Here is a 13,337-nt window from a genome sequence, read left to right as displayed (position 1 = left end):
ACTAACACTCACCCAGTCCCGTGTCAAGCTGGAAGGATGAGAGAGGACATTTTGACTGTAGCTATTGCAACTAAGATCACACCACATGGATTTTTAACCCACATGTTCTTACATGGCTGTTGTCTTGGGATGCACGAATCTGGACTTGGTCCTTTTGAGTGTTTGTGAACATAGGTAAACCCCCTTCATTCAGCTGGCTATTTGTGTGTTTGGATAAAAAGAATGTACTGGTGACCTGCATTTTCTTGGAGTGAAATCTACATATTTTAGCAGCCAAGGCCTTAACATTAAAAGAATCCCTCATCTCACAGTAGGTCCCTATCATTAGGATAATGACAAGTGGTGACTAGAAGTGACCAGAGACACCCATGCCTGCCAACAGTGGGGGCCCAGAAGGAGTGCAGCTGGCTTCAGCACCATTTCTGAGCATGCTCAGTACAAACTAAGCAGCAAATAGGGGAGCGGGCATGTGACCCCACATGTCCCCCCACCTTTGGAAGTGACATCTTGTGGCTTTACACAGAAACCTTCTCCCCTTATCTCACCGTAATGCAGAATAGACCATGTGAAACATACAAACAGGGGCACTTGTTCTAGAAAGGGCTGCCTAGCACCTTCAATATGCCACTGCTGCTGTGAGATTGCCTGCAGCATCTTGGAGCCACTGGCATTCTCTGAACGCACATGCTTTAAAATGAGCAAATCTATTATAATCCCCCCAAGTTATGGGACTGTAGAGATCTCCCTTAGCACTTGCAATGTCCCTTTAGTACTATTTTAAACAGAGGACTCCAGAAAGAAGACACGGATTTGGAACTAGATGCTGGGCTGCATCATTTCCTGTACTGCAAAGGGAGAGGTGGAGATTGCATTTGCAATAAAAACATGTTTTGTGCAATTAAAAATAAGCAGGAGAAGCAGCCACACAAGCCTGACACTGCGGAAAATCCTGTTTCACCCTAATACGTTGGATAAATAGTTCAAGAACAGTCCATCCATGTGAAAACATTGCCCTGTAATGCTGGCAAGGTCAGTGTCAGCTTAGGTTATGTGTCTCCTAAGTGCTGGTTGTGCAAATTGCCTGAGGGTTGATCTAACCTCCATACTCAACTTTTCAGAAGCCTTTCAAAGTTTATCATTTTTGAAGTCCTCAGTCTTTGCTCACGTGTTTTGGGTTCCACCCCATTTTGCAATTTAGGCAAATGCCCACTGCACAATGAGAAACTCGTGTATAAAATCCCAGATTCCTGAAATATACATGAGAGTAGAAAATTGCAGGATGTGTGTGCGCAACTTTTTAAACACAAAGTATAAATGAAGGGGCGCATGCAGTTCATAAGGGGTTCTGCTTTAAAAATTAAATGTTATGACTAGTTAGAGAAAATGCCTTCAGACTAACAAGAAATCCAAAAGTCATTGTAGATTACAGAGGCTTTCCTCCCCCCCTTAAAACAATCCAAGAGTGCTGAAAATATCTTAATTTATTATCAAATTGTTTGTCTAGGAAGATTGAGTATTAGCCATGTTGTCATTTACTGCTCTAAGGTTATATGCTCAAAGTAACTGAGTTCTCTTCACACAATTTAGAGCCCAATCCTGAAATCAACAGCAGTTTTGCTTGGCTTATTGCCTTCAGTGGGGGCAAAATACAGTGCTTGTTTCAAAAAGGAGTAAAAGCATACAGAATAAACAGACTACACTATAGACTGTCGGATGAGTAAAGCCAGCACAATCAGGCCCCATATCAAGAATATTCAACAGCATCTGAAAGGACCCGATCCAGTCCCTATTGGAATCTTTCCACTGCCTTCAGTGGATTCTATTCAAAAATAGAATTAAACAAGGAACTGTAATATAAATTTGACAAACACGTTTAAAATGTTATTTAAATATGACATTCATATTATAAAGCCATTTAAATACAAACATGCATATACAATGCTATTATAATTTGTTGCATATTATATTTGAGTGATTTTACAGGCTAGATATGAATATGATATATACTACATGGATTTGTGTTTTAAAATATGGAATTAAATGATCTTGCTATTAAATGGGATATATTGAAAATGATAGTCTTTAATGCTGGAGAATTTAGTTGTAGCGGAAACAAAGGGCAGATTCGGACATCCATTACAACAGGAATAACAACTGGAATAACTCTGCTGAAGTCAGTGGTATTACTCCAGATATACTCCATCAGTTGGTGCCTGTCCCATAGTCAAGTCCTCATTTAAAGTGGGATAATGCAACTATATAAATTTCCACATAACTGTCTCTTTTTATATATGTTCCATAATCTTCATATTTCATTTAGAAAAAAATAAATCTGTGGCCTATATAGTTGAGAAATTCTTCAAAACACGAGTCAAATGTAGACCAGTACTGTGAAATGTGCCTGAGTCTGCAGACAGTCAGAAAGAATCAGTTTGAGAGAAGTGAAATGCCCCATTGAAAGGGTGAAGCCTAATGAGAATACTTTAACTGTCAACATCTTTAATTAGTTCACTGCTGGTCATCTTAGCAGCAGCATCAAGGTAATGAGCTTTTCCACCAGTATTGCCAGAAGTGGCAATACTGGGATGGGGACATCTGGCTCCTGTGAGGGCTTGGTGGGGTAGGAAATGAAAAATTCAAACACCTCCTTCAAATTTATAGTCCCTGCAAAGAGGGGGAAGGAAAGAGAAGATGCATCTTTTCCCAGCCCAAACCCCTCCTTTGCCTCCCGGCTGCCAAAACACACCCTCCTGGAGGCAAAAAGCCCCAACTGTCCAATTTGACCTGTGGTCCAAGCCTCCAGCTTTCCCCTGACAGCTTGCACAATGACCTATCAATACAAAATGCTGCAGCATATTGAACCTTTGAGGGCAGTGAAAAATAAGAGGGCTGCTGATGGCAATGTATTGGACTCAATGCAGAGATATTTTAGGAGGGCTACATATACTTGTTATCCTTGCCATATAATCCAGAGGTCCTGATTAGAAATTTTATATTTAGTGGGCCACAGTGGACATTGGGCTTTGCCCATAGTTTGTCAATAGCCAGTCTACAAAGTAAATTAACAGGGAAATAAACTTGAGACATTTTTAATAGACAATAAAAAATACTGCAGGAGTATGTTAATGTAATTGCATTATAAGGAGTATCAAATATCACCTTGCATTTAAGTAGAGGGATCAAACCATGCTTTATAGTTTGTTTTAAATCTTGAATATCAAGAAATAAATAACTAGTTACCTAGAGCAAGAGCCTGATAGGGCATTCATTTCTCAGGCAACTTATTAACCTAACTAGACTTTTACCTGCATAAAGATTACAGAACTGAGTTCTTAAGGAACAGGTTCCATTCCACAATGTATCTGTTTATCAACCTTCACACATTTTGAAGAAATAATGTGTGTAGAACAACAAAATCAGCCTCACAACTAGAAAAAGGAAAGATATTGTTTGTGACCTTAAAAAATGATAACTCTCAAATTCTACAGGATAGTAGTCATAGAAAAACATGCATTATGTTGTGCAGCATGGAATGTATATAATAATCCTATGACATTTGTCTAGTAGGAGTTTTGGAGTAAATCTGATCAGCAATTTGATCATAAATAGAACTAGGAGGGTGTGGAGGTAATAGGAAGAATCATTATTATTTATGATTAACAAGTGTTTAAGTTATTAATATGTACATTTGCATTACTTTTTCCTGGTGTGCTGTGCTTATTCCTTGATGTCATTGTGATTACATCTTTTCAGAACTTAGTTGCAACTCTAATAGATTCACCTGTTGTAAAAACCCCATGCAGTGTTTACATTCACCTGCTGGAGCTAGACTTTGCTCTATGTGTCAAAGAAGCTCACTGTGAGAGAAAAAGAATTATAATAACAAAAAAGCAGGAGTAAAATAATTATATTGCAAATGACAACATAATAAATTCACAATTGATAAAGCAACTTGAAAAGTTAAGAATGACTGGTCAGGGTTTCGTGTGTAGCAGAGCAGCTACTCACTGCGATCTATTGAAGTCCTGATTAGTTACACTGATATATTTTTATAAATTACCTGAAGATGGTGCTGTTTCAATGTCTGAAGCAAGGCCTCCTCAGACTGATACATTAAAATGAAATATTGGAAAAGTTTGTAATTCACACCACATGTGTACTGAGATGGCTTGCACTATGTCAGATTTCAAAATCTAAATGCATGTTAAGAGAATTACTTAATAAGGACCTTATTTTTATATTAATTTAACTGCAGCATAAACAAACTCTAGTAGAGATAAGGCAATAGTTCTCTCCCTTCCCAACTCTGCTGCACCTCTTTTTACTGTCCCGCTGATTTCCCCTGCAATGTGGCTATAGGACGCATGCATTTTCATTCCATTCCCTCTAACTCCCCTCCCCAACTTTTACAACTATTCTTGCACCTTTGTAATTAATGAGCTAAGAAAAAAGAAAGTTGAATGGAAATACTCATGGCTGATTTTCATTGAACAGATGGTGAAAGAATTTAATGAGGAAAAGTCATGTTCCACTGTGTACAATCCTTAAAATGTTATTAAGCTTGATGTTAATGTAAATGCAAAGTGATCTGTTGCAGCTTAGCAAGGATGATAGTCAATTCCACTCTCATGGCAAAATTGAAAGCAAGACCCTAATTTTTAGAAATACACCAGAAAGCTGATTATTGGATTCAAAAGGTAACATTTTAGCATATTTAAGACGCTTCCATTTATACCACAATGAACATTATGAAAAATTGGCACATAGACAACATATTCTTTCTAAGATTCTTTGGGCATTCCCTAGCACTGCATTTTAATTTCTAGTGCCATTTGCTAATCTAGGAATCACAACCTATGATAATTAGCACTGAGCTTCTGGAACATTTAATCATGATTTGGATTTATCCTATTATCTGGTGTCAGTTGCTGTAAATTAGAAATACAGTATGCTGACTTACCAACCAATAACTTGTTCAGTAATAACCATATGTTGCATGCTATTCTGTGTATAAATCTACCTATAACTTCTACTTCTCTTAGTGAAAGAAAAAAATCAAAAAACGTACATTCTTGATGCAAAGGAACACATGCTTCATCTTACATAAAATTAAGTAGTTTCAAATGATGTGCTGCAACCCAACCCCAGGAGAAACTGCAGTGCTGACAGCCCTGGGAACATGCAGGGCCCAACCCTACATGTCCGGCCCCCTCCACTCCCCACAAAAAAATTGAGCATTAACTTCACAGAGTAAGATTCTTGAATATGAATAAGTGTAACCCTTCTGCCAGATGGCAGGAAACCCAGGTCCAATATAGCTAGGGTCCCTTTTGATAAATAACTAAACCACTTAAGCCCCCACCCAGGAGCCTGGGAACACTAAACACTCTTTCCCTGAGTACCCTTCATACTTCCCCACTTGCAAGCAATAGGGGCCTGTTTACAAAGGAAGGAATCTTTATTAGGGGAATGGGAACACAGTCATAAACTTGGGAAAACAGTGAAGAGTGGACTTACCATTGGGTCACCCTCTTATTCCTGTGTGTGGAGTAGCCAGCTCTTCTCATCTGGCACACTCTGCTGATAGCTACAGCAGTCTGCCTCTTGTCATGACTCAGCCCTCTGGCCAGTCACTTATAGTCTCTCTTCCCCCGCCACCCGCGACTTCTGGAGTAACAGAAAGTCTAACAGACAATAGTCCCAGTCCTTACATCCAACTTTGGGCCCCAACTCTGGACCTCATGATCCTGATCCTTGTACTCCTTCTCTTGGGGCTTTCAACTTTCCTTAGCCCTTTCTCAGGGGTTCCATGCCAGCTTCCCAGTGGTTGATAGGAGAACTTATACTACATTGGGTTCCAGTCCATGGACCTTATAACAAGCAGCCAAGATCTGTTCCCTCAGGCTTCTTGCTGCTGCCTCTCAACTTCTTCCTATCAACAACCCTCAAAGCAGGGCTTCAGCAGGCAGGCCCCCTGCAGCATTACACTTCCCAGAATCTCCACCTGTAACTCCTACCCTGCCTCTTGAGTGCAGCCTCCCCTGACTAAGCCAGTTCTTCCCCCTTATGTCAGGGCCTCCACATGAGCATCCTACCTGGTAGGGTTCCCCAGCTGTAGGCAGTTCTGCTACACCCAGAGAAAGAACACAGAGTCCCTATCCATCTGTTCCCATATCACCTTCTACTCTGGACACCCTCACCTGCATATCCTCTATGTCCCTCCTACACCAGCTGGGACTCACCTTTAACTGAGCCTAGCCCATCCTCCAGGTACAACCAGGTGCACTAATTAAGCTTCCTAGCTCCCTTTCACCGCATGTTTGGGGTTTATTCCCCATCACACACAACAACTGAATATATATGCAAATAAGGTGTAAAATACATCCTTCTTCCAATAATTTATGTATTAATCCATTTAATTAATTTCCCACCCACCAGAGAGAATGTCCTGCAGGTTGCACCTCCTCACCCATCCACCAGACCCCACTCATGGCTGGGATCAGAGAGCACCACTAGTCCAAGCATCTCTTTGTAGGTTTGTCTCCTGTCCCAAGGGAGCTCCTTGCCTGGTCCCTTGGAGGCATCACCACATAACTCAACTTAGTGATTCAACTTTATTAAAGTGCTAGGTAAGCAGGGACTCATCGAAGTCACGCAGCTCTGCTGCTGCCCTCTGCATTGTGTCTCTTTCTCTCCCTGAACGCCTCTGTGCCAGCTCACAATAGAGTCCTTGGTCTATAGTGATAAAAGGTCAGCTGACCCAGAATATTTTGGAATCTTTGGTTCCAGAGAATCTAGAGGTCAGATGCTGATGTGAGCTGGTGTAGTTGCATTAAAGTTCAGGTTGATTTACATCTGAGGGTCTGCCTTAGATGTTTGAATTCTGAATGGAGAAGAGCTACAAAAATGATTTGAGGTCTGGAAAACATGTATTACAATGAGAGATGTAAGGAACTTAAGCTGAATAACTTATTAAAGAGGTGATTCAATCATGTTCCATAGGTACCTATTCAAAGAGAAGATATCTGACATGAAGGGACCCTTTAAGCTAGCAGACCACAGTGTAAGGTCTAATGACTAGAAGCTGGGAAAAATTCAAGTCAGAAATAAGATGCCACTTTTTAACAGTGAAAATAATTGGAACCACTGGAGCCAAGGGAAGTGGTAAATCATTATCATTTGGAATCTTCAAATTGAGATAAAATGTCTTTCTGATAAAAGATATGCAGTACTTCATCCACAAGGTACTGGACTCAGTAGTGTTCACTGATGTCTACTGAAGAATAATTCCTTCCACTTCAGGAATTACCAGGTGGAATTCTATGACCTGAGTTATGCTGGATTTGATTATCACAGTTGCCCCATGTGGCCTTAAAACTGATGAATCTTAGGCTACTAATCCATTCCTCCAGAGTTCATAGCCTTTATCCCAAATGTCAGGTACTTCCACACTCCTGCTTCTGGTAGAAACTGGGTAGTACACAATCATTACAAACAAAAGAAGCTAATTAAACCATAGCATACATACAATAGTTTGCTTCTGTGATGAGTTTGCACTGCACTTTTAAATGACAAGACGACCCCCCTCTCCGTTGCCATATGCAGCCTGTTGCAGAGGGGACAGACACTGGGCACTCCCTCATGTGGACCTGACTTTAGTTCTTTCTTGGGTTTGCTCCTTTCACTATAAAATGAAGGTCATTCTGACTGAAAGGGTAGAGATACCCATCATGTATGGATAAACCATAACAAAAATCCTGTTGGAACCTCATGAAAGGCTTGGTTTGAGATCAAAAGTCTGGCCCATATTTTATTTTATCCTAATTGGTTCACCCATCTCTGTTCTATACTTCTCCTTCCCAGAATCCATTGCTACCACGCTATGAGTCTTAAGAGAAGTGCCTGGAAAGTATTCTCTCTATTGCTTACAGTTTGCCCTGAATAAGCAACATTTAGCATTCCTTCTACTAAGAGAGAACTTTAGATATCTGAAATGGGGCAGCTGGGGATTTTGATTTGAAACTCGGGGTTCGACTTGGGCCAACAATCCTTCCCGAAACGTTGCTTAGCTGCCAAGGTTATGGCCCCAGCATTCCACCACAAAGACACTCTCCTGCTGCAGTAGAATGTGAGACAGAGGGTGTCTCCTGTGATTTGCTACACTGAAGCTGCTTCTTTTCCGTATAAAGCCTGTTCCCCAAAAGAGTTTTTGAAAGGTGAAGAATGTCCACTTTTCCCACAAAAAAATCTGAAACAGTTGCACAGGATTTCTCTTTTGTCTCAAATACATTGTTTTGAGATTTCCCACAAAACGTAATTGGCATTTGTTGACCAGTTCGATTACACAGCCAGATAACATGAGAAGGAATATGGTGTTCTCCAGGGCCTGGCAGATTTCACAGTAGCAATCAGTCTGCAATTACCGCTGTTTGGAAGAGGCACCACGCTCCTCTGACCGCAAATCCCACTGCTCCCCAGGGGAGGATGTGGACCTAGCAGACAGTGTGTGGCAGTATGGATCTTGAAGATGTCATGAGGGAAGTGGGAGCCCTTTTGGGAGCATATGCTGTGCATCTAGAGGTGTCCTGAGAGCCACATGGATCTTGGAACATCTGTTTTTCGGGTTGATAGCCTAGATTCCATAGGGAAGGGTGTCGGAGGAGTAAACCCTTGAAGGAAAAGTTAAGGAAACTTTGCGAGTAAGATGTCATGAATTTTCTGAGCCTCCAATTGTTAAAAATCTGTGGTGGAGGAACCTGTAACCCCCTTCTTAAGAGTTAGAAGCTTTTTTTAAAAATGCATTTTCCCATGTGGCCCATTTGTATGTTAGTTATATTCGAGTTCCACTTAGATGTCCCTGCTGTGATCAGTGCCCATTGTAAAAGCACTGTGCAAATGCATATTAAGATACAGTCCCTGCCCAAGGAGCTTACAATGTAAATGGACAAAAAGTAGAACTATTCTCATTTTACAGATGGCAAAGTGAGCCCGGAGAGATTCAATGATTTGCCCAAGGTCACAGAGGCCTTAGTTCCTGGCTTTGCTGCAGAATGCAAGCTTCTCAAGTTGTAGTCCGGTGCCTTAACCACACCACCAGCGTCCATCATTATAGAAGTAATTTGGTTTGGCAGCACACCAAGTAGGGGCTCTTAGCTTGCATAGAGTATTTGGAAACAGTAAGTTGCTACATCTGTGGGGACAGAAGCCAGAGAGTTGTAGGGCCCTATGCAAAAAGTCATTCTTCTGGAAAAAAGCCTTTCTTTAACTTTGGTAATTGAGCTATATTTTCCAGCCATCTAAATCATTTTGAGCCAGGTCTGTTTCCTACTTCCATATTTAAAGTGTTTAAACTTACTGTTCTGCCTTGTGTGTTAAAATCAATATTGGAGTAATTAAACACAGGAGAACAATGAACAGTTTAATTATCCTTGAAGCTTGGAGACTATTTGCTATTAAAACTAAATAGGAACAATTGCTTGAGCCAAACTTTTTTGTTAATCAGTTACAATTTGGCAAAAGTACAGATCTAATTTTAGCACGGATTTGGATTGTGCAATACAGAACTGTTAGGAAAATCTGAACCCGTCCACAACAATTGTTTTTATTTGAGGTCAGTCACATGACTTTTGTGCTAACAACCTTTGCAGGCAGTCAGCTACAAGTTGTCCTAAATAGTTTTCTTATTTCTAAGAAATAACTCACACTATGGGCCCAACCCTGCACTCCTTTACTTTGACAAAACTCTCACTGAAGTAAGTCTGTAGGCCCTACATTGGGGTTTTCCAGAGATCTTAGCTTAGGATAAAGATATTTATGTGCTCCTCTAGGTGGCAGCATGATAAGGTTAACTAGTTCCTCTTCCTACTAACCTCTTCACAGGCAGTATTATGTTTATGATAGTGTAACGTAAGCTTTGTGTGTGGAGGATGTTTTTATATTAGTGCATTTCACGCTCATACTTCTGGGGCAAAACATATAGATTATGAATTGTGAGTTTATACGTGCATAACATTTTGGAACAGAATAAAATAACCTGCTAATGCAATACTATATGATACATGACAGTTTTACAAAGTCATAGGGAGGGAAATCATAAGTGATTTTAATCTCTTTCAAATATGACTCCAACCAGACACCTCATGGTTGGTTTTTATATCAATTCACAACATAACAAGATTCAAAATATTTCTACTATCTTTCAGGATCTATTTCTTCCTTATAAATCCCTATTCTCAGGGATTTATCATAAATTCACTCATGGATGAAACAATATGTAATTGTAATCTGAAGTAGTGTTTAGACTAATTTTGGCATTTTTATTCCAGTAATATTTCTATATATTTTGTTTCATACATAGCCAGCTTTCCTTGATGTAGAAAATGAACAAAGTTTCCGTGAAGGAGGAACCTCACATGACCAATGTGGACACAAGAACAAATGGGTATAAACTGGCCACCAGGAAGCTTAGACTGAAATCAGACTAAGGTTTTTAACCATCAGAGGAGTGAAGTTTTGGAATAGCCTTCCAAGGGAAGCAGTGGGGGCAAAAGATCTATCTGGTTTTAAGATTCTACTCAATAAGTTTATGGAGGAGATGGTATGATGGGATAATGGGATTTTGGTAAGTAATTGATCTTTAAATATTCAGGGTAAATAGGACTAATCCCCTGAGATGGGATATTAGATGGATGGGATCTGAGTTACCCAGGAAAGAATTTTCTGTAGTTTCTGGCTGGTGAATCTTGCCCATATGCTCAGGGTTTAGCTGATTGCCATATTTGGGGTCGGGAAGGAATTTTCCTCCAGGGCAGATTGGAGAGGCCCTGGAGGTTTTTTGCCTTCCTCTGTAGCATGGGGCATGGGTGACTTGAGGGAGGCTTCTCTGCTCCTTGAAGTCTTTTAACCATGATTTAAGGACTTCAGTAGCTCAGACATAGGTGAGATTTTTCGTACGAGTGGGTGGGTGAGATTCTGTGGCCTGCGCTGTGCAGGAGGTCAGACTAGATGATCAGAATGGTCCCTTCTGACCTTAGTATCTATGAATCTATGAAATAAGAGAAGAGAAATACGCCCAATCCGCACTCCCACAACAAACCCCAGTTCTGTACCTACACTCAGTTCGAAGCTGAGAGCTGAAATAGTCTTGCCATGGGCTGAATCCAGACACTTACCCCAAACACTTCAATATCAAGGAAAGATCCAAATTTCTAAATCAGTGTGTTCAGAACTGGGGTGAGCTTCTTCCCCACCAGTAAAGCCTATTTATGCCTGGTAAAAGGGACAGTGTGGCACACGGAAGCCCTGAAAGTCCTGGTTCCACCCAGGAGAGAATTCCCCCAGTTCAAACTCCATGGAGACACTGCAATGATGCCTTCCAAAGGGGCAAGCTCGGGGCAGAAGGTTGCAATATGCAGCACTATGGAGATTCTGGGAAGTACTGTGACTCATTCTGCAGACAATGAAGTCTGCCCCACCTTAGACAGGGCCCCAGGACTGTCTAAGTCACTGTGGCAGCCTGTAGAAGAGATTCCATCTCCTCCCCAATCATTCCCTTTAGCTGAGTGATGTTCCTCTGTGGCCTGCCTCAGTTTCTCCTTATGGAGGGGACAAGCTCACTTTAGTGAGCTTCAGTCAAAGAGAAGCCAAGCACTATACAGCAGTAGATCTCCCTATAAGGAAGTCTTCTGACAGGAGTACTTGTACAAGGGTGTAAAGGCTCTTACCTTAGAGCCCAAATAAAACTTAAAAAACCCCAAAGAAAAGTCCCTAGGTTCCAGTAGCAGCCCTGTGTGCCCAAAGAGCTCTGCAGTCTTTGCCTTGTTTGCTCAGGGTCTCTCCCAGGCCTGCCATGGGTCCATTCAGGGGGGAATGACTAACCTCTGGCTTTACAAGCAGGATATGGTTTCATAATTCAAGGCAAAGAGGATACAGAGGGTTCCACAGAAAAACAAATGGACAGTAATTATGTCAACATAAGTGCTAAAACTAGGGGTGCTGAGCCACATCCCAGAGTCCCCAGCACCTCCCCGAAATGTGGCCACTCTAGCCCTAGGAACTGTGGTTCACTGTGGGAAAACCTTACTGCCCGCCCTGTGCCTAGAGAGCTGATGCCTAGTTCAGGCTCCCTAGGAGCTCCCCTCCACTGAAGCTTCCTTTCTTCTCAGGAATTTTTTTCCACCTGAGCTCTCCTAAGCCTTTTATTAGGCCCAGGTGTGCCTTACTTAATTAGCTGCTTTCCAGCTACTTAGGTAGCTAACTATGCCCAAGTGGACCTGGGTTGACTCCTTCCCTACAGAGGAGCCTCACACACAGGCTGGGGATTTGACTCTCTTATAAGGTCAGCCCTGTAACAAGGCTGCTCCAGGCCCTAGAGTGTCCCAGGATCAGGAGGCCAGCATAGTTGCTTAACGCCACTGTAGTCCCCATCCTTCTTTGGGCTGTGAGTTCTCTGTTGCGCCTTGGAGGGTTTGGTTAGGTCCCTGGACAGAGATGTAGGGTTCTGCTGTCTCAGGGCTGGTCTATACGTAAACTTGCACCAATTTAACTAAACTGGTTTCCTCAAACTGATTTTGATGTAAATCTGTGTATAGCCACTCCTGTTTCAGAATAAAAGTAACCTGAATTGCTTTAGCTAAGAGAATGTCTGCATGGGGAGACTTATTTTGGAATAAATGTGGCTCAAGTCAATTAGGCTAAAGTTGGTAACAAATCAGCTTTAGCTAAATTGACCATAGCTACTTTTATTGTGAAATAAAAGGTTCTTCTCAATCCAGTACTGCCCTAGGAAATGCTCAGATGACTGTCCTCCCTCTGGATAAATTAATGGAAATATTTCATTGCTAGTACATTTTTTTTTTTTGCTGAATTGCTGTTTTTTGCTGATAAAAGAATCTGTTTGCTCTGAGTACCATTGTTGGGTGCAATGACATGCTTAGAATTATGCTGGAGTTGAGGTGTTCCATTGGAATCTCTACTTCTTTTATTCTCAGCTACAAAATGCACAAAACCTCTGTATTCCACCCACATTTCTGTCCAAAAGCCGGGCAGACTATGCCATAATCACAACCTCATATCATGTTATAACGAAAACATTGACACTCCATGAAACCCCAAATGCATTAGCTTTCTTGTACTGAATTTTATTGTTATCAAATCTGATTAGCACTACAGAACCCTGCAGCCTGTGGAAAGCTGGGTCAAATACTAAATGAACTCAGTGGTAAAGCTCAGAGGGTGGGGATGGGAATGGATGACAAGAGTCTGTGCATGGTGTACTCTTGATGAAACAATATGCAGCAATTTTTTAGGGATGACGGAAGATAGGGTGAGGGCAGGAT

The 13,337-nt window shown here is 41.3% G+C and overlaps 1 long non-coding RNA gene across 1 annotated transcript; it reads right to left on the bottom strand.

Moving 5' to 3' along the window:
- Nucleotides 1-1,455: 1,455 nt before the first annotated feature.
- Nucleotides 1,456-6,217, bottom strand: LOC122459715. Its single transcript, XR_006280571.1, has 3 exons — nucleotides 5,518-6,217; nucleotides 4,061-4,193; nucleotides 1,456-1,819 (listed from the first exon to the last, which is right to left on the bottom strand). It is a non-coding gene; the product is annotated as an uncharacterized LOC122459715 (long non-coding RNA).
- Between the last annotated feature and the right edge of the window lie 7,120 nt (nucleotides 6,218-13,337).

The sequence above is a fragment of the Dermochelys coriacea genome, chromosome 4 (genome assembly GCF_009764565.3).
Source record: "Dermochelys coriacea isolate rDerCor1 chromosome 4, rDerCor1.pri.v4, whole genome shotgun sequence".
In the NCBI taxonomy this organism is placed as follows: domain Eukaryota; kingdom Metazoa; phylum Chordata; order Testudines; family Dermochelyidae; genus Dermochelys; species Dermochelys coriacea.
Note: the sequence above shows the minus strand (reverse complement) of the source record. Positions and strands in the feature narration are given on the sequence as shown.